The following is a 25,953-nucleotide window of genomic DNA, read 5'->3' as shown; positions in this document are numbered from 1 at the left end:
CAGTTTGTTTCCCAATTTAACCTTTAAATAAGCTTTCAGTTGATGATATGCAAACATTGTACCATGAGTTATTCAATATTTGTACTTCAACTGTTCAAATGTTAATAAATTATTTCCGAAAAAACAATTTTCTATTCTTTTAATTCCTTTTCTCTCCCATTCTCTAAAGAAAAGGTTATCTATTGTAAAAAGGATTAGAGAGTTTTGTGTCAATAACAATTTTGGTATTTGGTAACTCGTTTTTTTCCTTTCTAAGTGGATCTTTTTCCATATATTAAGTAAATGATGCAGTACTGGTGAGCTTTTATATTGCACCAGCTTTTCATCCCACTTATAAAGTATATGTTCCAGTACCTTCTTCCCTATTTTATCTAGTTCTATCTTAGTCCAGTTGGTTTTTCCCTTGTTTGGTAAAAATCTGATAAATACCTTAATTGTGCAGCTCTATACTAATTTTTAAAGTTTGGTAACTGCAAACCACCTTGGTTATACCTCTCTGTTAATTTATCTAACGCTACCCTCGGTTTCTCCCCTTTCCACAAGAATTTCCTTATTATTCTCTCTAGTTCATTAAAGAATTTTTCTGTTAAAGGAATTGGTAACGTTTGAAATAAGTATTGTATCCTTGGGAAGACATTCATTTTAATGGAGTTTACCCTCCCTATCAACGTGAGCGGTAATTCTTTCCAATATTCTAAGTCTTCCTGCAATTTCTTTATTAGTGGCTGATAATTTAGTTTGTACAGGTGGGTTAAGTTATTATCTAACCTGATACCTAGGTATCGGATTGCTTGTGTTTGCCATTTAAAGGGTGATTCTTTTTTAAATTCTGTACAATCCACGTTACTCATTGGCATCACTTCACTTTTATTTGAATTGATCTTGTACCATGATATTTCTCCATACTCCTTCATTTTCTTATGTAATTCCTTTATTGATAAATCCAGTTTGATCTTGTTTTACTATTTTTGGTACATAATCGGCCAATCTGTTTGCTAACAATTTTGCTATTATCTTATAATCTGAGTTAAGTGGAGATATTGGTCTGTATGATGCTGATATTAATGGATCCTTCCCCATCTTTGGTATTACTGTAATTATTGCTGTCTTACATGAATCTGGCAAGTTTTGTGTTTCTTCTATCTGGTTCATTACTTCCAGGAGAGAAAGAATGAATTTGCTTTGTTTTCATAATGTTCTTCTTCGTAATGTTTAGTATTTTATTTTTTGTCCGCCATTTCTCTCTTTTTCATTATATCATCCCTTTTTACTATTTCCTTTTCTGAACTTACTATCCCCCTTTCCAACTGCTCTATTTCCCGATTGTAATCCTTTTTCATCTTAGTTACATAACTTATTATTTGCCCTCTAATGAAGGCTTTCATTGCGTCCCATAATATAAATTTGTCTTTCACTGATTCAGTGTTTATTTCAAAATATGTTTTAATTTGGCATTCAATAAACTCTCTAAATTCCTGCCTTTCAAGTAGCATGGAGTTTAACCTCCATCTATATGTTCTTGGTGGGATGTCCTCCAGTTCTATTGCTAATAACAGGGGTGAATGATCAGATAGCAATCTAGTTTCATACTCAGTTTTCCTAACTCCCTTGAATATGGGCCGACATCAAAAACATATCAATCTTTGAGTATGTTTTATGCCTACTAGAATAATATGAATATTCCTTCTCTCTTGAGTGCTGCCTCCTCCATATATCCATGTTTCATTTCCTGCATTGATTTAACCATAAATTTGGCCACTTTACTCTTTTGCTTGTCTTTTGTCCAGTTTTATCCAACATTGGATTCAAATTAAGGTTAAAATCCCCTCCAATCAATATATTTCCTTGTGTATCTACAATCTTCAAAAAAATATCCTGCATAAACTTTTGATCCTCCTCATTAGGTGCATATATATTGAGCAAATTCCAAAATTCTGAGTCTATCTGACACTTTATCATTACATACCTCCCTACTGGATCTATTATTTCCTCCTCTATTTTGATTGGTACATTTTTATTAATTAATATTGCTACACCTCTGGCTTTTGAATTATATGATGCTGCCGCTACGTGTCCTACCCAGTCTCTCTTTAATTTATTATGTTCCACTTCCATTAGATGCGTTTCCTGCACAAATGCTATGTCTATTTTTTCTTTTTTTCAGTAAATTTAATAGCCTCTTCTTTTTAATTTGGTTATGTATTCCATTAATGTTTATAGTTATATAGTTCAACGTGGCCATCTCATATCTTGTTTAACACCTAATTTCTGCTTCCTCACCACCACCATCCCCCTTTTCCCTATTTTCATCTCTCATTTTTCCCTTTTTAAACTCAATGTATGACAACATATTTAAAACACAAAATACTCCAACAATTCCCATACCCAATATTACCTTAACCCCAAATGCCCCCGCCCTCTCTGAGTTGTCCCTTATCCCTTGCCAGGCAAACACAACTCCTCTTTCCATTTGGATTGTGATCCTGTTCTCAAGCATTAACTGATTTCGCAGTGATGGTTATTCTCTCCACCCACCCCCAACTCCCTCAGAAAACACTTTTTTAAAAACACATGTAACAAAGCTCTCCCTTTTTTTCCCCTTACTTCCTTCCTTCCCCTCTCTTTTCCCTCTTTAGTTCTTCACATATACATTGTTTTTACATCTTTATATATACTTTATCGCCATTCTTCATTAACCTCTTCATCCCTCCTTCTGTCCTGCAAATGCTCTGCGAATTCTTGTGCTTCCTCCGGATCCGAGAACAGTCTGTTTTGCTCCCTGGGGATAAATATTTTAAGCACAGCTGGATGTCTTAATATGAATTTATAACCTTTTTTCCATAGGATCAATTTTGCTGTATTAAACTCCTTCCTTTTCTTTCAGAGTTCAAAACTTATGTCTGGGTAAAAAAAAATATTTTTTGACCCTTGTATTCCAATGGTTTATTATCTTCTCTAATTTTATTCCTTTTGTGTATTTTCTCTTGTTGTGTATCCCAAAAATTTTACTAAGATGGATCTTGGTTTTTGATGTATCTGTGGTTTCGGAGCTAGTGGTCTGTGAGTCCTTTCTATTTCCATTTCTTCCTGCATTTCTGTTGTTCCCAGGAGCTTCGGGATCCATCCTTTTATAAATTCCTTCATATCTGTGCCTTCTTCATCTTCCTTCAGGCCCACTATTTTTATGTTGTTTCGCCTACTATAATTTTCCAACATATCAATTTTCTGAGCTAACAACTCTTGTGTCTCCTTAATTTTTTGTCACTTTCTTCTAATTTTCCTCTTAAGTAATTTACTTCCATTTCTACAGCCATTTCTCGTTCTACCACATTTTCTACTCTTTTCCCTATTTCTGCCATGACTAGTTCTAATCTTTGCATTTTATCTTCTGTTCTCTTCATTTTTCTTTTAATTGCACTAAATTCTAATGACAACCATTCTTTTAATGCTCTCATTTGTTCTTGAAAAAAAGCTTTATCTATATTCTATCCATCTGTTTTACCTTCTATTTCTCTGTGAAGATCTTGATTTTCTTCCTCGACTTCTGTCTGTACCTGTGTTTGTGCCTTCTTCTTCTCTTCTTTGTATCTGTATCTCTTCTGATTTTCCTGATGAGTTGCTTGTATCACTTTGCCGGGCCTCTTGCTGTTGGTCCTCTCCTTCTGAGCTGCTCATCTATTGGGCCTCCTTCTGCTGCTCCTCTTGCCATTCACCCCGTCAACGTTCTTTCTTGCCTGGTACTTCACTCCCTCTCCAGCCGCCTTCCTCATCTTCCAGCTGAGAGACCTAATGTCGGGCGTCCCTCAGCTGGTCGTGCCACAGTTGCCCGCTCCTCGGCAGAGCCCCCCTCTCGTTGGTGTTTTCTCTCACGCATGCACATTTATGCACTTTTGTTTGGCTCAGAGAGCCATTTTTGCAGTACAACAGTCGGGGGGATCGCGACTCCACAGGGATGGCACCAACCTCGGAGAATGAGCGTTCTTGGTCACCACGGCTCCCTGTTCCTTTGTGCACATAAGGCCTTCTTCTTTCTTTTGCAGTAACTTTTTTTTCCTGTTGTTTTTACTTTTTCCTTCTTGGGTGCCATCTTCTTTCTTTTCTCTGTAACTTTATCTTTTATTTCTTATATTTTATATTTGTTGAACTTTGTCTTTTCTTGACTTTTTTTTCTTTTTTCTGGAGAGGGCTGGTTTTACCCTACCGATCACTACTCCATCACGTGACTCCTCCCAGCAGTCCGAGTTTAGGACTTTTACTCTATATAAAAGATGAGAGTTTTGGGAGGTCTTCCACAAACCCAGAGAAGTGAATGTTACTTTTTTCCCCCCTGTTATTATTAGTACTAAATTAAAACCATTTAACAACTCTGTCTTCGACTAACAGGTAAACCAGGCTTACACAACCGCCCCCAATATGGAAAAGGCATATTCCAGCAGTTGGAGATGGGTATGTCATCCACCCACAAGGGGAACCCGTGCCCAGAGCAGGGCATCTTTAAAAAGGATTCATGAAAACATTTTATTGTTTAAGAAATAAAACACACATGTTTGCAGACGTGAATGAAGTAAAAACACAAGGCTAGAGAAACTCAACAGGTCAAACCGTGCGATTTATATTGCAGAGATAGATACATAACCAATGTTTCAGGCTCGAGCCCTTCAACAAGGTGTAAAGGGCTCGAGCCTAAAACATTGGTTATATATCTCTCCGAAATAAAGTACATGGTTTGACCTACTGAGTTTCTCCAGCCTTGTGTTTTTATTGTTTAAAATATTGTTTAAGATAACTTCTTTTGATAATTCCAGCTCCAACTGTGCTTTCACACGTGAGTTGATGAAAGGGTTTATTTTATCTTTGTACAGAATAAAATAAATTGCTATTGGACTGATTAAAAGTGATTATTACATTGGTGGTGACAGATCAACTGGTTTAACTTGGAGGTAGTTCTAGCCATAGATCATTGATTGAGTGAGTCAGGATGAACCTTTTGCCAAATTCCTCTTTCCCTCTTTGGATTGTGTGCCATATGAGTTGTCATTACTATGGGAACTCCAGGGGTACAGCAACATAATGGTTACACTACTTGAATCCACCTGCTTGAACCGTTCACTTGAAGATGTTTACCTCCCACCATTCCAGTAATTAATGAAATCTGGATTAAACTAAAGGCAATTAAACACATTGTAAAAAATAAAAACTAGCCGTCTTGCTATCGTTCTTCAGAGAAGAAACTTTGCCATTTGTACCCTATCTGGTCTTCAAATGGCTCAAAATCTATTAGTGAGGTTCACTCGACCTTCTCAGCTCAAGCCTATCAAATAAAAATCAAAAACTTCTCAGATGTTGAATTTTCAACCAGAAAGTATCTCTTTTCATGTCTACTCTGCTGAGTGTTTCCACCATTTTCTGTGTCTAGTTCAGGCAATTAGAGGGGGACAATAAATTCAGTTGTTCACTGTATCCAGTAATCAAATAAATTAACCAATAAGCAACATGGCACCAGTCCTTATCTGGTATGGTGTTGTACCAATGCCACATCCTCAAAAGTTTTACAAATTTCTTGGAAACAGTTTTATCAATTTAATTTAATTAACTGAAATTGTCCACAGTTATTTCCTGTAAACATTCAACTAGTGGTCCAACGACACAATTTCGTTCAATCATACAATTTCTCCCAATGGGGAAGAAAATCACTGAGGAAATCAAGAATCTTACTGCAGGGAAGGAAGGAATCACGGAAATAAAGTGGTGCCACAGCAAGTTTGTTTGGCCATTGTAAAATCTAATAACCAGTTTATTAACGTGGGAGGGCCAGCAGTCTGCCAGCAATTACAGCAATTTATGCTGTACCAATAGTCCAAGGTTCAGGGACATTATAACAACAGCTGTTACATTAGAAGTATTAAAAATTAATTTAAACAATATGTGATAGTTCACCAGATTAAATCACCTGATGCACATGTACGTCCATGAACAAAGTTACATTGCCACGCGAGTAAGAGGTAAAGGGTGACATTGACGGTTTAGAAGGGTGTTTGGTCATCCTCCACATCAAGTAGTTATTAACTGAAACTTAACTTCCTTTTTAAATTGATTAATTTGAGTATACACAAGGAAACCATCCAATTGCAGAAATTTTTATAACCCTATGTGATCTGTAGCATCTCATTCTAAGGGTCAGTCTTCAATGAGGATTTTCTTCATCAAAATATAATCATTTAGCTATTATTTCCTGACCAACCCAAGTCAAGGGCCCTTTTCCCTGGTCACCATATGGACATAGCAGAACATCCTGTTGATTTGAACAATGTCACTTCACTCCATTGGTCACGTGTAACCCATGGGTCTTTATTGGGAGCTATGTTTCTTGTAATGTCTACCTATGTTCATAACTTATCACCTCTGCCAGCATTTCTACAGAAGTTGATTACTTTCTTTAGCCTGTCCACGTAAAGATGAATTTAAAAGATAATGATTAATGAAAGATTGCACTGGACAATATATTATTTCAAAAGGTTTGCTTCATGAAAAAAATATTGGGGATTACAATGGACACTCCCAGGCTGAACACAAATATAATTTCAGATTTGCTGCATCACATAGGAATTTGGTGAAACATGAAAATAACCTTTACTGAATTTAGCATGTTTAAATTGCATAATGATTCTGACACATTGCACTAGTTCAACTGACCTAAAAATGTTTTGCCGCTGATTTTCATTTATACAAAGCACCTGATGCCTCTCGTGTCAGTGTCCAAAAATAGTCGGCCGGCATTGATGGATCCCAGTTGCCCTGATACCGTTTTTCCATGGTCGCCGTGACCTGGTGAAATTCTTCACCATGTTGGTCACTGACTGCACCCAGATCAACAGGGAAGACGTCCAAGTGCGAATGCAGAAAATTAATTCTCAATGACATGTTGCACTTCACAGTTTAATATGTTTGAAGGAGACTGAAAATGTGACAGGAAATCACAAAAATAGGTTATATCTCAAAAAAAGATATGTGATAGGAAAATATTAAGGTGATTTTTGTGATCAGCAGCTCAAATCCATAAAATACAGTCAAATATGTGAAGGAAATAAAATCCTTGTTGTCCAGTGTTATTGTTATATACATGTACAGTCCACATATGCCCATTGAAGAGGTACCTCATATTCTGTAGCCTTCTGTATTCCCTGGCACTTAAGATACCAAAGCAAACTATAGTCTTACCGGTCAGTATATTTCCACAGTACATCTGTAGAAGCTTAATAAGAGTATTTGAGGGAGTGTCAAATCTTGTCATACTTCTTGGAAAGTGGAGGCGATGGTGTGCCTTCATCACAGTTGCTTTGTTATGCTGGCTCCAGGAGAGGTCCTCCGACCGGTAGACTCCCAGGAATTTGAAGGTACTAAGCCCCACCACTGCTATCCCATCAATGAATACAGGATCGTGGCCTCCCCTTTCTAGTCCACAACATGTTCCTTTGTCCATCATTCTAACTCATCATTTCCTTTTTATTCAGTCAATAACAATGGTGTGTTGTTGACCAACCTATAAAGATGTGGTTATGCAATTATGAGTGCAGAGGGAAAGAAGAGAACAAAGGACTAATCACACAGTCTTGAGATACCTGTACTGATGCTCAGGAAGGAGGTGATGGAGCCAATCTGCACTGATTGGGGACAGAGTTCCAGCTCTTAGAATTTGACTACAAGTCCTGCTGGTATGTTGACGTTAAATGCTGAGCTCTAATCAATGAACAACAGTCTGATGTAAGTGGTCTTATGGAACAGGTGTTCTAACGCAGAGTGGAGGGCCAATGAGATCTTTTTTCATACCACCATTGTCACATTCTCTTCTGATCAGATTCTTGCACCGGCACCCACTCCACCCTGGATGGCTCATCTTCCTCCACCTGATGCCTTTTTCCTGCCTCTCTCTCTCCCCCTTTGTCTGGCATCTACCAAACATCTGCTTCCCCTCTTCCTGGTCTACCAATACCACATGGGCCCCTGCCCTGCTCTTCCCACTGTGACAGAGTATAAAGATATATTTTTGGGAGATAAATTGGGGTAGCTTTGTTAGAGTAGGTCACATACAAACATTTTAAAACAGATCTTATTTAAAATACTGGAGCTCTTATCATGCTAGACAGGCCAGCGCCTAGAGCCTTTGCAAAAGCTTTGGAGAGTGCCCAAGAGATTTCACTAATGGATTGTTGTTTAGAATAAGGCAACAGATAAAATAACTCATCAGAGCTGCAAGCTGTCTGGAGTGGAACTTGCTGTTCTAAGAGAATCATGTGGTTTTGCAAGCAGAGAGAGTCAAACAGGCTTTTTTCTCTGAGTGTGAGAGAAAGCGAGAGAATCGAGTTCTGCAGTTTTACAGTCAGCAGCAGCAACTGGAACTGGAACAGGACAAGCTGGAAAGCTTATAGAAAACCCCATTTGGAAGATGGGTTGTGAGTGCTTTGTTCAGCTTGGTCAAAGCCCTTGTGGTTCATGCAAGAGAAGAGGTCTGGCTGCCTAATGTTTCACTTGAAATAAGGGAAACAAAAAGGAACTCTGTGATGATCTGAAAGAAAGTGGTTTTCATCTGGAGAACCCCGAGGGGGCAAGTTTCATCAGCAAGACACTGAGGTGACTGATGGGAGTACATCAGTTGTGGATGTCCTGAAAAAACAAATCTCTCTCTGAAAACCAACAAGAACCTTCCTGAGCAATAACCACTTACCTTTTGAGCACCAAAGCCTGGTGAACTTTATAAATGTTAAATTCTGTGCACAGTATAAGAATTGCCTGCAACCAGTGAACTTGGAGGAATGAAAAGTGAGATTGGTCTGTGAATCATAGAACTTTTCTGAACTTACACACATACATTACAAACATGTGTGCTTAGAATTAGAAGGGGGTTAAGTTAGGTTAGTTAAGTCAATAGTGATAAGTTAAAATGTGATTCTGTTTTCATGTTTAAAGATAATTAAAAGTAACTTTTGTTTTAAGTAACCATTTGTCTTGGTGAATATCTATTGCTGCCGGGTTTTAAGGTCCCCTGGGCTCATAACAATCGTTCCAACTAAAGCAAAGATTAGAAGACGCTCTGGCCTGTTTTCTTTTGGTGTTACACATTAGTTAACATCAACCTTGAGAGAGCAAGATCTCTGTTACATGGACTTGCACACAAACATGCAGGTGCCTTCTCACACTCTAACCACACAGACATCCATATTTTTCCTCGGCTCCATTCTCTCGATGCCCCTAAAACACCTTTTGCCCCATCTTCCTAACCCCTCCTCCTTCCCTTTTTCTTACCCCAATAACCAGTCCATCATTCTTCCTGACATTAAGCCCCGCCCCTCCATTTTTTTCTACCACAACTCAGTGGCTTCTTTTCCCCTTTTCCTCCTCCACCTGCTCTTCTCACTCCCTGCCACCCACTCCCCCAAATCAACCCTCCTCTTTCATTAAACTGAACAACAAAGATTCTGCTTCCTGAACACTTTTGGGTGTTTATGGTTTTTGGGCTGCTGATCAAGAAAATCACCGTAACATTTTCCCATCATATACTGGTTTTTAGATATAATCTATTTTTGTGATTTCCTGTCGTATTTTAAGTCTATTAGTATATTGCCTACAAAGCAAGCTGCTTTGGTTAGTCCATGCAAATGTTGTCTTAGGCCCAGGTATGCTTAGTCAGGATAGATGCAGCCAGGTGATAAAAGCAGCTCACATGTACAGATGCTGTGCATTACATTGATTAAAGATTAAATGCATGCTGATGTGCATGTTCTTCAGGGAATAGCATACTAAGTGCACTCAACAATTGCATTTATTGTCTACAGGAAGATTCAATACAGCAGAAATGTCCCATCATTCTGTTACATTTGTGGCACTGAAGGCTCAAAGATGCAGCATGACTGCACTTATTAAGAAAATCTATGAACCCTACTTGGGTTGTAAAATTGGTGACCAAAACAAACACTGGGCTCCTCACATTTATTGAGAGCTTGGCTCAGCATCATTACATGATTAAACAAGCTAAATTCAATAAAAGTTAATTTCATGCTTCTCGAACTTCCTATGCCATACAGCAAATCTGAAATGATCTTTGTGTTCAGCTTGAAGTTGTCTCTCAAAATTCCCAATTTTCTTTTCATGAAGCAAACCTTTTGAAAAAGAATTGTCCAGTATTATCCCCTCATCTCTCGCCCCTGTTCTTTCCATCCCCAAACTCTCCACATATTCCCCCAACTTACTACTTCCCAGCATCTAGTCACTGGTTGCTCAATCTCCCAGGATGAGGCAGACTCCCCGATTGATTTCTATTGTAGATCATGGTGTTAAACCCACATGTAATGCTGCTAGGCTTGTCATAATTCTGATACAATAATGCTTCATTCAAATTCCTGCCTGAAATGAAAACCACATGTACAAAAAAAATTAAATTTTGAGTGGAATGAGTAATCACTTAAACCAAAATTGCCTCTTCAAAATGTACATAAATTAAATACTTCCCAAACACCAAGGGGGAAGTAACTCAGACTTTACCACAAATATAGTCAATTTCTATCTCAATATCATATTTCACTCCCCACTGCTGATTCCTTCTATTTCTTAGACCTTCCTGAGGTGGAAAATTCCCCAGGTTTCCCAACTTCTGATTGTTGATATTTCTCATCTCAAGGCTAAATCTCTCATCCTGAAGGTTGAGTCTGTTATCCCTCATTCCAGATGCTCCACATTGGGTTATCCAGCCCACCAGCACAAAACAGCTGGTGTAAAAACTGAAAGTCAGTAGATGCAATGATTGAAGTAAAAACACAATGCTAGAGGAACTCAGCAGGTCAAACAATGGCTTGCATGATATAAAGGATGCTGTTTGACCTGCTGAGTTTCTCCAGCATTGGGTCTTTAATACAAAACATCTGGCAGTTGGTTTCTCCCAAATCAGAGAACTTGGCCCAAAAGTGATATGGACGTTCCTATTAACCATTTTCTACAGCTCTACTTGTTACTTCTGGGCACCCATTAAAATCCCTTCAGACAAAATCACATTTTCCTTGAGAATATTACATGTCAATTTTGCTTGCTTGAGGAAGTCACTGAACAATGAATCTATGACGAGAACACTTATCCTCTTTTTCCTTTGGTTGCTTCCAAAGGATTGTCCCTCTTGATCTCCAGAAACTACTTGGATCCTAGGAGTAACAGGAATCTCCATCCCTTTGTCCCTCCACATTCAGTTCTCCATGCCCAACACTCATGATATCTATTCAAGAATCAGTTGTCCTTCGTATCATTGTTCGGCCCTCTTCCTTCAACAAGCTTTGAAAATGTAAAATTAAAAAAATTCAAATTTTAGACATCAGCACGTCAACAGGCCCTTTCAGCCCTCGAGCCCGTGCCATCCAATTATACCCAAATGACCAACAACCCTCTTGCATTTTCAAAGGTGGGAGGAGACCGGAGAACCTGAAGGGAATTCTCGCAGAACCGGGGAGAACGTGCAAACTCTTTACAGACAGTGGAAGATTAAAACATGGGTCGCTTGTACTGTAACTGGGCTGCACCAAAGTTATTCACTTCCTGCTCCTCGGAATTAGCACCCTTTAATTTTGAATACCCTTCTGTGAAGTGTGAAGGACTACTCTTCCTTGTTAAAGCACTATACATTTTGTCTATTCAGTGCCCTCCATAATGTTTGAGATAACGACACTTTTTTCTTTGTCCCTGCCTGCACAGTTTTATATTTGCATGTAATTAAAGTGCACATTCCTGATTTTATTCAAGCTTATTTGGTTTAATTACATCACTGTTTATACATAGTCCCTTCATTTCAGGCCATCATAATATTTGGGGCATTTGGCTTTACAGGTGTTTGTGAGTACTCAGGTATGTTTACTTGCTTCATGGGTGCAGGTAATAGGAGAGTGAAGCTTGCTTCTAAGCTTTAGATCACCTTTAGAGTCTGTAGATGACATTTTTCAACATGAGGACCAGAGTTGTGCCCATGAAAGTCAAAGAAGCCATTATGAGGCTGAAAATCAAGAATCAATCAATAAGAGACATTTCGCCCAAACCTTAAGGATTATCAAAATCAATTGTTTGGAACATCATTAAGAAAGAGCGCACTGGTGAGCTCAGTAATCGCAAAGGGACTGGTATTGCAAGTAGGACCGCCACTACTGATGACAGAGAATTTTCATTATAATGAAAAAAAAATCCCTAAATGTATGTCTGACAGATCAAAAACATTCTTCAGGAGGCAGTGTGAATGTGTCAATGACTACAGACCTCAGAAGACTTCATGAACAGAAATACAGAGGCTACACTGCAAGATGCAAAGCATGACAAACATGGTTTGCTATGGATTTTGCACAGTTCTTACTCCTCCACACTTTGCTTTTGCCATCACTCTGATACAAGTTAATCTTAGTCTCATCTGTCCACAAGACCTTTTTCCAGAATTCTGCAGACTCTTAAATACTTGACAATCTGTTTCTGTGGCTAACGAGTGTTTTGCACTATAAACAAACTGACTGTGCAATACAGAGAAAACAAAATAAAATCAATAAAGTGCACAAGTAAGAGTCTTTAAATAAGTCTTTTTTTAAACTTTATTTAAAATTTTATGACATGAATTAAATAAAAATTACATTTAAAGAAATAATAAAAAATAAGATAATAAAAATAAGAATACTACATCATTAAACTACACAAATTAACCCCCCCAATAATTATAACACAACATTAATCATCTAATTTAAAATTAATCCAACCCTCCCCCCAAAATAAAGAGTGAAGAATTAATTAACAATGTTGTAAATATCTTTAAATAAGTCTGACTGAGTTTGTGGTTGAGGAGTCTGATGGCGGAGGGGTAGCAGCTGTTCCTGAACCTGGTGGTGCGAGTCTTGTGGCACCAATATCTCTTTCCTGATGTCAGCAGCAAGAACAGAGCATGTGCTAGGTGGTGTGTGTTTTCGATGATTGCTTCTGCCCTCCGACAGCAGTATTTTGTGTCGATGTACTCAGTAGTGGGGAAGGCTTTGCCTGTGATTTTCTGGGCTGTGTCCATAACTTTTGGAGGGCTTGACACTCAGGGGTTTTGATGTTCCCATACTAGACAGTGATGCAGCCGGTCAGCACACTTTCTACCACACCTCTGTAAAAAATTTTCCAGGGTATCTGGTGTCATACCAAACCTCCACACACTCCTGAGGATGTAAAGGTGCCGATGTGCTTTCTTCACGATGCCGTTAGTGTGTTGCGTGCAGGAAAGATATTCTGAGATAGTGACTCCCAAGAATCTAAATGTGTTCATCCTCACCATCTCTGATCCCCCAATGATCATTGGATTGTAAACCTCTGGCTCTCCTTTCGCGAAGTCAACAATCAGCTCCTTACTTTTGGTGAGTGAGATTATTGTTGGTGCACCATTTTTTTGGAATATTTTGAGAATTTTCTTTTTTTTTTGGAAAATTTTATATATTAATCATGATAAATCATATAGTAAAGACACAAACAAGTAGAACATATTACTTGCATGATATTTTTATCCCTTACAACCCCCCCACCCCCTACCCAAACCCACCCCTCCTAACCCCCTCTAAACTACCCCAAAAGAAAAGAAGGAAAGAGGAAAGAAAGAAGAGGAGATCAGATAACACAACAAAACACTCTTCAATTATTTGCCATGGTTTGGAGCAACACCATCAGTATGTGGGAAAAAGATTAATAATTCAACCCCATATATTCCAAATACGGGCTCCAAGTTTTAACAATAAAAGAATAATTTTTACATAAATTATATGTTATTTTTTTCCAATGGAATACAAGATCTCATTTCCAAATGCTATCGTTGAATACTCAAATTAGTCTCATTTTTCCAAGTAATTGCCAAACATTTTCTAGCCACAGCTCAAGCCAATCTCAAAAAAGCAATTTGAAATTTATTTAATTTTAAGTACAAACTCAATTTCTTAATATAACCCAATAAAAATACCAAAGGGTCAAGAGAATTTTTCAATTTAAAAATAGCTTCTAGGAATTCCTTAAATCTACACGAAAAAGGTTTCACGATCTCACATGACCAAGTAGAATGTAAAAAAAGAACCAACTTCCTTATGACATCTGAAACATAAATCAGAAGAGATAAACTTATATTTCATCAATTTCTCTGGAGTTAAGTATAACTGATGAAGAAAATTATATTGAACCAATCTATACCTTACATTTACAATTTTATTCATACTATCCTAACATAAATTCATCCAGTCATCCTGAGAAATAGATATGGACAAATCTTTTTCCCATTTTAATTTAGATTTATAAATATCCAGTTAAGCATTTTATTCTGCAATAAAGCATACATCTCAGATATGAATCCTTTCTTACCACCATCAGTGAGTAAAATTTCAAATTTAGACCACCTAGGTGGCAGTAAAGTATGCCCAAAATTATCCAACAATAGAGCTTTAACTTGATAGTAAGAAAAAAAAGTATTTGAAGATATTTCATATTTCTCTTTAATTCTTTGGCATGAAATAAAATATCCTGCTTCATAACAATCTTCTACCAATTTAATTCCTTTCTGAAATCACAATTCCAAAAGTTGATTATTAAGTGTAAAAGGGAAAATCTTATTTTGAAACAAAGGAGTTCTAGCTGTAAGTACCTATCATTTCATTTTTTAAAATTCCATAATTCCATTAAATTTTTCAACACAGGCAATTATTTAATAATTGTGAATTCCATGTATAAATAAACTGATCCATCTTCTTCTCGCCAATCTGAGATAATTCAATATTAGCCCATATTAGTTTATCCACTTCGAACATCCTGTTAATAAATTTCAACTGTACTGATTCATAACAATTCTGAAAATTAGGAAGTTGCAAATTTCCTAGTGCATACTTCCAAGTTAATTTCTGTAATGACACCCTTACCAATTTATCTTTCCACAGAAACCTTCTCACCAAAGCATTCAGATCTTCAAAAAAATTTTTGAGGAATCTTCCAAGGAATAGATTGAAAAAGATATTGAATTCAAGGAAATATATTCATTTTAATACAATTAACACATCCTATTAATGTTATAGGTAGATCTTTCCATCGATTCAAATCATATTTAATTTTAGACAATAAAGATAGATCATTCAATTCATATGATTATAATTACTATCTATCATAATACCCAAGTACTGAATCTGATCCAACCACTTAAATTTCATGATATGCCTACAAAGTGAAAAATCCATTTCAGCCAAAGGCATAATTTCACTTTCCCCAGTTAATTTCATATCCCGATACTTCACCATACTGCTCCAATCTATCATGATGACTCTCCAAAGATTTCAAAGGTTATGTTAAATATATCAAAACGTAATCTGCAAATTTATTTTATATTCATCAGCTTCCACCTTAATACCGTTAATATTATTATCTTGCCTAATCATCTGAGCCAAAGGAGCACAAGGGTGCAAATAGAGGTGGTGACAAAGGACAGCCTTGCCTAGTCGATCTGGTCAGCATAAAAGGTGAAGATTTTTGAAAATTTTCAATCAACATGGAGACAAAATGAAGAATAATCAAAAAGGAAAACGTAAATATCAATAAAATTAACAAAATAATATAATTATCCATCTGCTTGTCGATATTAAAGGAAGTGAGAAAAAAGTAAACATGTGATTCAATTATTATAAAGAAAATTACAATAATATAACAAAATTACAAATTCATTGTCCATATTGAACCAAAGGGAGAAAAAGATAATAGAGAGAAAGAACAAAATGAGAGGAACCTTCTCTCCCCAAGAAACAGGAAGCAAGAAGAAATAAGAAAAGAGAAAGACTAAGAAAAAGATCATCTTCACCTTGGACAGTGGTTCTCAACCATTTATTTTCCACTCACATACTCCATCTTAAGTATTCCCTATGCCATCGGTGCTCTGTGATTAGTAAGGGATTGTTTAAGGTGGTGTATGGGTGGAAAGAAAAAGTTTGAAAACCACTGCTTTAATTGTACCTGATTGACTTGTTATGTGCATGGTTTCATAACTCCAAAGGAAATGGGCCAATGACAATATTTTCTCAAGCCAAATATTTCAGTAATAATTGGGACTACAGTAGTGATTCTCAACCTTCCCTTCCAACCTTAAGCAATCCCTTACTAATCACAGAGCACCGATGGTAAAGGGATTACTTAAAGTGGTATGCGAGTGGAAAGAAAAAGGTTGAGAACCACTGTGAAGTGCCAGTTGATGAAGTAGACAAAGACGATGTGGTCAAACAATAATCATGGCTTTTATTAGCAGAAACTCATGGTACAATAATGAAAGACAATAGGTGCATACACAGTTATATCCAAGGGGAGTGTCCTTAACAGCAGAGATAATGCATAGCCAATGTTAGTACAGCAAGGCTTGCCAGAGGGGAGACAGACAGCTTGGCAGACATTCATCACAGTCTCCCCTCAGCAGAAGAAGGGTTAAAACCAAAAGGACAGCTGCTAGGAAAGACTGAAGTAAGCGATACATGGATACCATGTTTGGCATTGAGAATACTCAACAGCCAAAATACGTCAGTATCTAGCAAGCAATCGAAATATAATGAGATGTTTTATGAATATGTCAGCCTATCAGGTTGTTTACGAATTCTAGTGCTTCTTCTCAAAACAGGTGGCTCCTTGGGTCTGTAGTGTGGGGAAGGACTGACTTCTGGACCCGCTCCAAAATCGCCAGCGTGAGACAGTGGAGCCTCACCATGGCCATCTGAAAGCTTACTAGGGGTCACAGGCTGGGGGGCTGAGCCCAATCTCTCAGGCTCACTCTGAGTAGGGGTGTGAGGAAGGGGCGAACCAGGCGAGGCCAGATCTCTTAGGGGTACAGTGTCAGTACTCCTGTCTGGAAATTTAACATGAGCGTAGTTGGGGTTGGTATGCAGTAGCTGAACTTGTTGGACTAGGGGGTCTGTTTTACGCACCAGAGCATGGCTCTTCAGTAGCACGGTTCCAGGCTCAGATAAACAATCTGGCCAGTCCATCACAGTTCCTGATTTCCTAGGAAAGGCAAACATACGTTCACGAGGTGTTTGATTTGTTGCAGTACACAATAATGACTGAATAGAATGTAGCGCCTCAGGCAGCACCTCCTGCCATCGGGTAACAGGATAACCACGTGTTTTTAAAGCAAGATTAAGTTTGCCAGCCCTTTCGACCTGCCCATTGCCCTGCGGGTTGTAGCTCATGGTACGGCTGGTGGCAATTCCCTTCCGTAGCAGGGCTCGCTGCAGTTCAGCGCTCATGAATGCTGAGCCCTATCAGTATGAATGTAATTGGGAAAACCAAAAATGCTGAAAATTCTGTGAAGTGACTTAATGACAGACACTGACGAGACATCAGGGCAGGGTATCGCAAAGGGAAACCTGGAATATTCATCAATTACAGTAAGGAAATATACATTTTTGTTGTTGGAATGTAACGGTCCTTTAAAATCTAAGCTAATCCTCTCAAAAGGTTGGGTTGCCTTGATGAGAGTGGCTTCCGGACCTTTGAACTATTGCAGTTTGCATTCTGCGCAAATAGGACAGATTTTAGTCAGTTTCCTGACTTCTTCCAGAGAGTAAGGAAAGTTATTAGCCCTTATGTATTGGAAGAACCTCGTGACTCTTGGGTGTCTTGGGTAAACTTATACCTCTCATTTGGTTAGTTTTCGATTGGTCACAGTGTTTGAGCTACAGAAAATTTACGCCGATGTATCTTAGGTATGAATTCATTATTCTTAAAATTACAACATACCTGTTTCTGAGGTTGTAGGTGATCTTCCCAAGGGGAACACAACTATGCATTTCTATCTTCCAGTGGGCTAAACCTAGTTAGGAATCAGATTTCCAAGTAATTGCTATGCATTTCCTGGCCACTGCTGAAGTCATCTTAACAATTTTAATTGCTATTTCGACTGCCTCATTTTAGCTCATGTCTTCTAAATTCCCCGAAAAAAATAATTCAAGTGCCTAAGGGTATCAAATTCCAGTAATTTTTTTTCAAGATTACCCAAATCTTTCCAGAAAGGCCTCACTTTAGGGTATGACCAGGTTGAATGCAAGAAAGTACCTATTTCTTGACCACATTAAAAACATTAGTCTGATATTTCTGATGTGAATTTATGTAACTTTTGTGGAGTAAGGTAGAACTGATGCAAGAAGTTATATTGCACCAGCTGATACCTTACATTAATCGTGTTAATCATGTTGTCCCAACGTGTCAGACCAGCAAAATGGAGCAATTTCTATACCTGAACCTTTGTCTTGATTTCTCAAGCCCTTGTCTATTGGTTCCCGCCTGAAGTAAGGAATATATTTTTGAAATAATTTTTTTTGGTGCTTCCCTTTTGAACCAGAGTCTCTATTTTGCTACACTGTGGTAAGGTCAGTATTGGACCTAATTTATCCCTTAAATAAGACCTTAACTGAAGATAGCAGAAGAAAGATGCATTTAAAACTATTTTATTCCTAATTTGCTCAAATGTCATAAATTGTCCCTGCTCTTAACAATCCTAAATATACTTGACCCCTCTCTGGGACCAAGTGTCCAGGATTTTATTATCAATCATTAATGAATTAATATATTTTGAGCCAGGGATGTTTTAGGTGAAAGGCCCCCTCCCCCTGCCGTCCCCAATTTGACCATTAATTTTATTCCATATTGTAATTATATGCTTTAATAGGGAGGCTTCTTTAGGGCCAGATAATAATTTAGAATTCCATTTATACAAAGTTTTCTGCTATCCTCTCACCAACCTTATGCAACTCCAATTTTACCCATGGAGACTTGTCTCCTCCATTAAATAGGGAGGTGACAAACTGCAATTGGGTTGACTAAAAATATATTTGGAAAAGCAGGAGTGTTAATCCTCCCCATTCATAATTCCAAGTTAATTTATCAATTGTTGGTGAACTATTCAGTCAAGTTTTCTATCTCCTAGTTGTCCTGAAGAATGTCCTCTGCTTCTTCACAAAGATGAAAAACTTTCTTCTCCTGATTGCACAATTCCATTTCTCCCTATATCATTTGTTACCAAGTCAAACATTTGCTAACTCCACACTCTTGTGACAACTCTTGAAACTCCCACCTTCCATAAATTGCAATTCATTGACGATTCTGCATCTCCTCCCTATTTCACAGAAAGATTACCAACTTTGTCCCTTGCTGAATTGCAATGATCATCAGTTTCTCAATAATTCAAAAATCTGTAGTATATTCTTGTGTTCAAATTCTTATTTTGCCCTGAGTGTCTACATTGCTTTACTTCTCTCTACATTCCTCAGATTCTGTCTTCTTGTTCATACTGTTGTTATACCCCAACATTAGCACCATGTCTCCAAACCATCCAGATTTTAGGTGCTAGAAGTTCAATTAAATCCATTAATCTATCTCCCATTTCTCAAAAAAAAAACTATTTCAACCTTCACCCCATCTGATTCTTTCTGGCTTATCTCAAAGGGCAAGCTATCAAGATCATGCTACCTGTTGGTCACCAACTGACATTTGCGCATTTGGATATTTCAACTGTACAGATTTTCATCTTTTTGTCTCGTAGGAACCCAAAAACTATTTTTTTAAGAATATTTCCAGAGCCATGAACACCAGAAATTAAATCATGGCTAACACTGCACTAGATTTTAATTGCTATAACATTAGAGCAATAATGTTTCTGATACTGCTAATTATATCTTGCTAATGTAGGCAAAAATAATCATTGCAAATCTTCTGAATATATGCTAATTCTTTTCATATCTGGCATAGAAAATACACTTCGAAAGGTTGGAGTCAACCTTTGCTACACAAGTTCAAAGGAGAAAGAAATCATGAGTTAAATGCTATAAAGTGTTGTCCATGAGAGAACACTGAACCTTATTTGTGCTTCTTGGCTCTACAACTGCAAATTTTGGGCCAATGAGCAGAAGTGCCAGTGCCTGTTGTAAATGCACATTGCTTTGGGATTTCCAGGCATATGTCGTTCAAGGAAAGTCCTATGAAGTTGATGGGATGAGATGAGATGAGATGGGCAACAAATTCAGAGCTTTGCTGCAACACCCACACTTCAAAAAGAAACTGGCTGCTTTGGTTTGTGGCTTTCTCCAGTGTAATTCAGGGAAATAAATTAATTTACAGAAACTTTGGGTATTTTCAAAAATCCTGAAAAATTTTACACGTCATTTCACAAAGTCTGATTGAATTTTTATGGCATACTCACCAATCAATAAATTCTTTGAACCCAAGAACTTAATTCTATTGATAATTATATTTCAAAGATAAAAATATATTTTTTAATGCACACTGTTTTAGATGCCTGCAGAAGATTTAAATAATGAACACTTTGCCTTTCCTTCCTGCCATGAATGTTCCAATATTATCAGTTCACCCAACTTGGTGTCCCTGTTGCTGGAGATTACCAACAGCAGACAGAAGCCGACACTGATAAAGACAAAGGCCATGCCACTCTATTTTCATGAATGTCAGTCCTGACCGGCAGAACCTTTTGTGGCTTGCAATACCCATGCCAACTTTAGTGGTGGAGGTGGCTGATACATTAGCCGTCACTGGGGCCAGGAAACCAGTACAAATCTGGATATTTAGGAAAGGTTATGCAAATGTTGGATATGCTACTATGATCAGTAGGCAGGCCTGTTGTTTTGTTAAAATTCAAACCCTAATGCTTCTAAAGTATAAATACTACTGTAATTTAATTGAATGGATTATCAGTCACCACGTGCATGGAAAATATATTTGGCAGTCATCAATGCAGCAAACTGGGAAGTTTAGTTCCTTAGCAGAGAGGGCAAAAGCAGGAGGCATCAATTTTATATCTGTAGGATTACTGGTGAAAGGAGGAAAAATGTTGTTTTGTCAGATAGCAGTAGGGGTTGGGTGGAGTTCACTGCTTGAAAGAACAAATAAACATTTCATGTGTGTTTAAAGATGTAAGTCTGCAGGGCTTTTTATTCACTGAGATTAAAATCTCTTTCAATCCAATATTCTGTGAGTACATTGCTGTGAGTTTCTCAGTTGGACTGCTATTAATTTATGAGCCTAGAAAGCAGGTGCTGATGGCTTATTTGGTAGTGGTACTATAGGAAACGAGCTTGCTCTCGACTTCCATTATCAAGGGCCTTTGCATCGTCTGCAGTGTGACTTGAAATTCCCAACACACGAATGCTATGCCCACCTCTGGAACTTTGCCTGGATTAAAACCAGGACTTTCCATATCCACTATTCGGTTGAAAAACTCAGCCACTGAGAAGATTCATAACTATCAGTAGTTTTTTTTAAAGTTACCTATATTATAAAATACAGACAAGTGTAGTATATGCAGTATTTATTGATATTTAAAGGTACAGTGCAGTAGGATGGCAATACAGTTAGCAAACTCTAGTTAAATATTTTTTCAATTACCTGTTAGAATCCCCTGGCAATGAGAGAATTTCAAATGATCGAACTAAAATCTATCCAGTTTACTAAAATTCTGTCTGGTTTACTAACCTGGATCATTGTCTGGCCTGTATATGATTTCAGGCCCATCAAGACTCAAAAGTTTGAAATTAGGACATCCCACATGCAAACTGATAAGAGTCACAGCATTCAGGAGAGGGCAGTCAATAGGGTGTAAGGTAATGGAAGCGCTATAGAGATTGCTGACACTGTAGCAGACAATACATTTCACGTTTAGGCATGATACAGTATAACGATGCACGTTCAAAACAGGAAAATATCTCCTGCAACTTCCTCGCTGACGCCATTTGACAGGTAATACTGTATAAATATCAAATCATGTTCAACACTGCCATTCCCTCCTTCTCTACTCCCAACTTAAAATTTGCAATTTTTGTCTCAATCCCACATTGTTTTGTACTTTCCACCCTTCTAAGTTTTACTTGTGTTCAACCTCCTTAGAAAATTAATTTTCCCTTTCCTGGCCTTGTATGAAATCCCCAGCTTGCTTTACCATTTATGGCTGTGCCTTCACTGGTCTTGCTCTAAGGACCTGGAATTCTTTCATTAAAATCAATGGTCTCATTCTCTTCAAAGATCTTAAAATCCACTTCTTTGGCCACGCTTTGAAATCTTCCCAGAGCACAAAAGTGCTGAAGAAACTGAGCAGATAAATCAGGCAGATGTCTCGACTAAAATATGTGTGTCTATGAGTGTGGGGGGAAGGGGGGTGGGGAAGGGGCGCAAGCTTACAGGTAAGAGGATACAGGTGAGAAGATGGAAGAGAAATCAACTTTGTCTACAAATGTTAGATATTTACCTGAAAAGAATCTTTCTGATAATATAATGCAAGTTTTCCAAATTCATACCATAAATTTTTTTGCTTCTTTTTCTTGTCCTGAGAATTGCGCTGTATTGATGGTGTCTCTTCCTGTGCCTTTACGAAGCAAACAAAGGAAAAACTGTGTTGTGTATTTGTGTACATAATAATTAGAATCTTGAAGTTGATCTATTGGGAACTAATGGGTGAATATCAAGGTTAACAACTCTGGGACTAATTGTTCTGGAAAGACCTCAAATACAATCCTTAACTTTCTCAGATTATTTTCCACAATTTAAAACCTTATTAGACGCATCCTTAAGAAAATAAAATTGTGTGCATACATTTTTGCCAATTTAGTCATGCTTTATGTTCATACTATGTTCCAACCTATTTCCTCATGAGAAGGGAAGACACAGCTAAACATATTGTCACTAATTGTTTTGGAACTCCTTTTTGAAAACCATAAATGAGTGGGTGTTCTTGCTGTTGATTTTTGGCCCAGCATTTTGTGTGTTTTTTTTAAAATTCCTGCTGCTACTTGCTATTAGCAAGACAAATGAGTATTTTGGACTGATGTTCTTTAATATTTTGTCAGTTGTGATTTATCAAACTCTTCAACCATCAGGGAGATATTGAGTGATCCACGAGACTAAAATTGTACTATCAAACTGCCAGTCATTTTGTAGAAAATTCATACACAATACCTGGTTGTCAAGTTTCAGTAGCTCTGCCATACTTGGCATATGTCCTTGAAATTAATGATTCTGTAAAATTCTATTACACAAATGATACAGCTTTCTTGTTAGTTATAAAGAAATCTTCCAGTCAATCAAGCATGTGGCAATTTATGTCTTGCCATTTTTTTAAAAATCATAGTGCATTTATCTTTTCCGCAGATTTTTCCTCTTCACACTTTTATCCGTTGGCAAGACCATGTCTCCAACCTGGAGGTCCTGGGTTGCACGAAGTCCACCAGCATTGAGTCCCTGATCATCAGAGCCCAGATGCGGTGGGTGGGACACGTCATCAGAATGGACGACCACCGTATGTCTTGCTAGCTGCTCTAAGGTGAACTGAAGTCCGGAAGGAGATCTCAAGGTTGTCTATGCAAGCGCTATAAAGATGCTGTGAAGGTAACCCTACACTACTGTGGCACCTTGCCAAGTGATCTAGAATCTGGGACTGCTGACAGAACCCATTGGTGAGCCTGTGCTATGAAGACTACAACAGTTTTGAAGACAGGCACTGCCAAAAACTGATGGAAAACAGTGAACGGTGTCACAAAGCAGCAGCAGAGTTTTAACAAAAAGCGAACTTCCAGTACCCCCATTGTGCTCGACGTTGCACTTCCAGACTGGGACTGCAAAGTCACCTTCGTATCCACAGATGAACTGCACAACAACAGGTCTTCTTCGAAACAAAGGACTACCAATATAACTAGGTGAACAGCCAATACTCCTTAGACCTAAAATACAGTAAAATTCCTGGTATTTGGCATGTATGGGGATTGGTAGATGCTGGAGAAGTGAATTTTCTGGTTCCTCGAGATTGCATGTTGCATGATTGGTGATCTAACAGCGAGGTGTGCCAATTTAAAACATTTTTTTTTAAACCTATTTGGTTTCCGCTTTCTGGATAATAGGGGTTTTACTGCACCAGTTTTCCTCAATAGCCATTGCTAATCAATTAATTGGATTGGATGGATAACATCTTCGTGTTAAATGAGTTCGCCTGCTTCCATACGGAATAAAGATTAAACAGATTGGAAAAAAAACCTCATATTTATTGCCATTGTGCAGACGACAAACAGATTACATTGTGCATTTTCCTATTCTGTGTCTTGGAGCATAGTGAAATACCCAGGTTATAAAACCCTTACCTGTGCGACCTGAGCTCATAGTGCAAACTAAAGCAGAAATCTGAAAGGACCCTTCATATCGAAAACAAAGCAAAAATTCTCCACATGTGCATTCAAAGCGATTTTCCCAGTTAAAACATAAGCAATATTTTCCAACATACATATGATTTACAGTTTTCCTTACATTTCCCAATGTTGACATCAAGCTTGAAATAATGTACTGAAGCTAACTTTGGGATCGAGAAAGCATTAATTTGGATAGTCTTCGTATTGCTTAATCTGAAGAAACTTTTTTTAAATACACAATTGACGCACAATGTTTCATTTAGGGTACAATTATTTTTTTTAAACCTACCATATAAAACTTACTAAGCTGAGAAAATATTTTCAACACACTACGTTCAGATACTGCACTAACACATCCTTCACAGTGCAGCAAATGAGGAACATTATTTACTGCAGCTTAAACAGTGCAAGTCAATGCGGCAATTTTAAGTTCATGTCTGTAGTTGCAACTTCAGCACACACCAATTTTTGCACAGACATCATCGAGGGTTTGGAAACCTGTGTCAATGAACGTGACACCATGCCAACCTTTGAAATTGATTGCATTGATACAAAGGTCAAATTCCCCCAGCAGAGAAAAAAAAATATTTTTTTCGAACTGTAGAAAAATTTTACACTTGAACTCCGGGCAGGCCTTCTGTAAATATTAATTCTAATGGTTAGTCAAATCAAGTTGGAAACAATAAAATACTTAACATCAACAGTTACGTTTACTTGATGAAATAGATGAAATTTAGATTGGGTAGTTTAAATCAACATATTGCATGCCGTCATGAGAAAATCTCACAAGAATAAATGCAAGAAAACCAAAACAGAACATTACAATTATACTTCATATTTACCTGCATAGTTTTTCCAGAAGAACTGCTTTGTTTTACCATGACTTTTTCCCCATAACTTTATAATTACCATTGGTTATCAACAAATTACAAATTAATATTCACATCAGAACTTTCAGGCCATATACAATATCCTTATATCCAGCAATGCTGCCAGTAAAAATCTACTATGGGTAGATTTATTCTTATTCTAGTAGCAAACCGGTAATTAAGAAGAAAATGTAATGGGCACTTGAAATATTGCACTGAAGCTAACTTTGGGATCGAGAAAGCATTAATTTAGATACTCTGCTTAATCTGAAGAAAAGAAACTTGTGAATATATCATTAGCTTTCATGCACAAGCAACTTAAAAAGCTAATTGGCTTGACGTCACCTATCCAATATTTAGTCCCAGTTATTATAACCATATATGACACTTTACAGCACGGAAACAGGCCATATCGTCCTTTCGAGTCCATGCCGGTTAACACGAACCACTCCACTAGTTTCGTCCTCCCACACTCCGCCCATATCTTCCAACCCCCTCATATCCATGTACACATCCAACCTTCTCTTCAATGACAGAAAGGACCCTGCCACAACTATCTCTTCTGGAAGATCATTCCATTCTGCCACCACTCTCTTGAGTGAAGAAGCATCCTCTAACATTTATCCTAAAGTTTTGTCCCCTTACCCTTAACTCATGCCCTCTTGTTCCAGCCTCCCCTGCCCTCAGTGGAAAGAGTCTACTCATGTCTAGTCTATCTATTCCCTTCATAACTTTAAACACCTCTATCATAACCCCCTTCAACCATCTACATTCTTTAATAGTAAACACACAATCATTGCATAGAGACTGTACGATTTTCTTTCATGGTTGGATTCTTAGATAGACCTTCATCTCATGTC

General features: G+C 37.7%; 1 protein-coding gene across 6 annotated transcripts in view; it reads right to left on the bottom strand.

Moving 5' to 3' along the window:
* Positions 1-25,953, bottom strand: part of clec16a (C-type lectin domain containing 16A) — a 210,582-nt gene that overhangs the window by 51,208 nt on the left and 133,421 nt on the right. Inside the window, exon 24 of one of the 6 annotated variants that reach the window (XR_011347335.1) lies at positions 21,369-22,414. The exons of 4 other annotated variants lie outside the window; for them this stretch is intronic. The gene's annotated coding sequence lies outside the window, so the exon portion shown is untranslated. Of the gene's footprint in view, positions 1-21,368; positions 22,415-24,062; positions 24,862-25,953 lie in introns of those variants that run through there. One more of the 6 variants, XR_011347336.1, reaches the window with a different exon arrangement.

Source organism: Narcine bancroftii, chromosome 12 (assembly GCF_036971445.1).
Source record: "Narcine bancroftii isolate sNarBan1 chromosome 12, sNarBan1.hap1, whole genome shotgun sequence".
Classification (NCBI taxonomy): domain Eukaryota; kingdom Metazoa; phylum Chordata; class Chondrichthyes; order Torpediniformes; family Narcinidae; genus Narcine; species Narcine bancroftii.
This window is presented reverse-complemented; position numbering and strand designations above follow the sequence as displayed.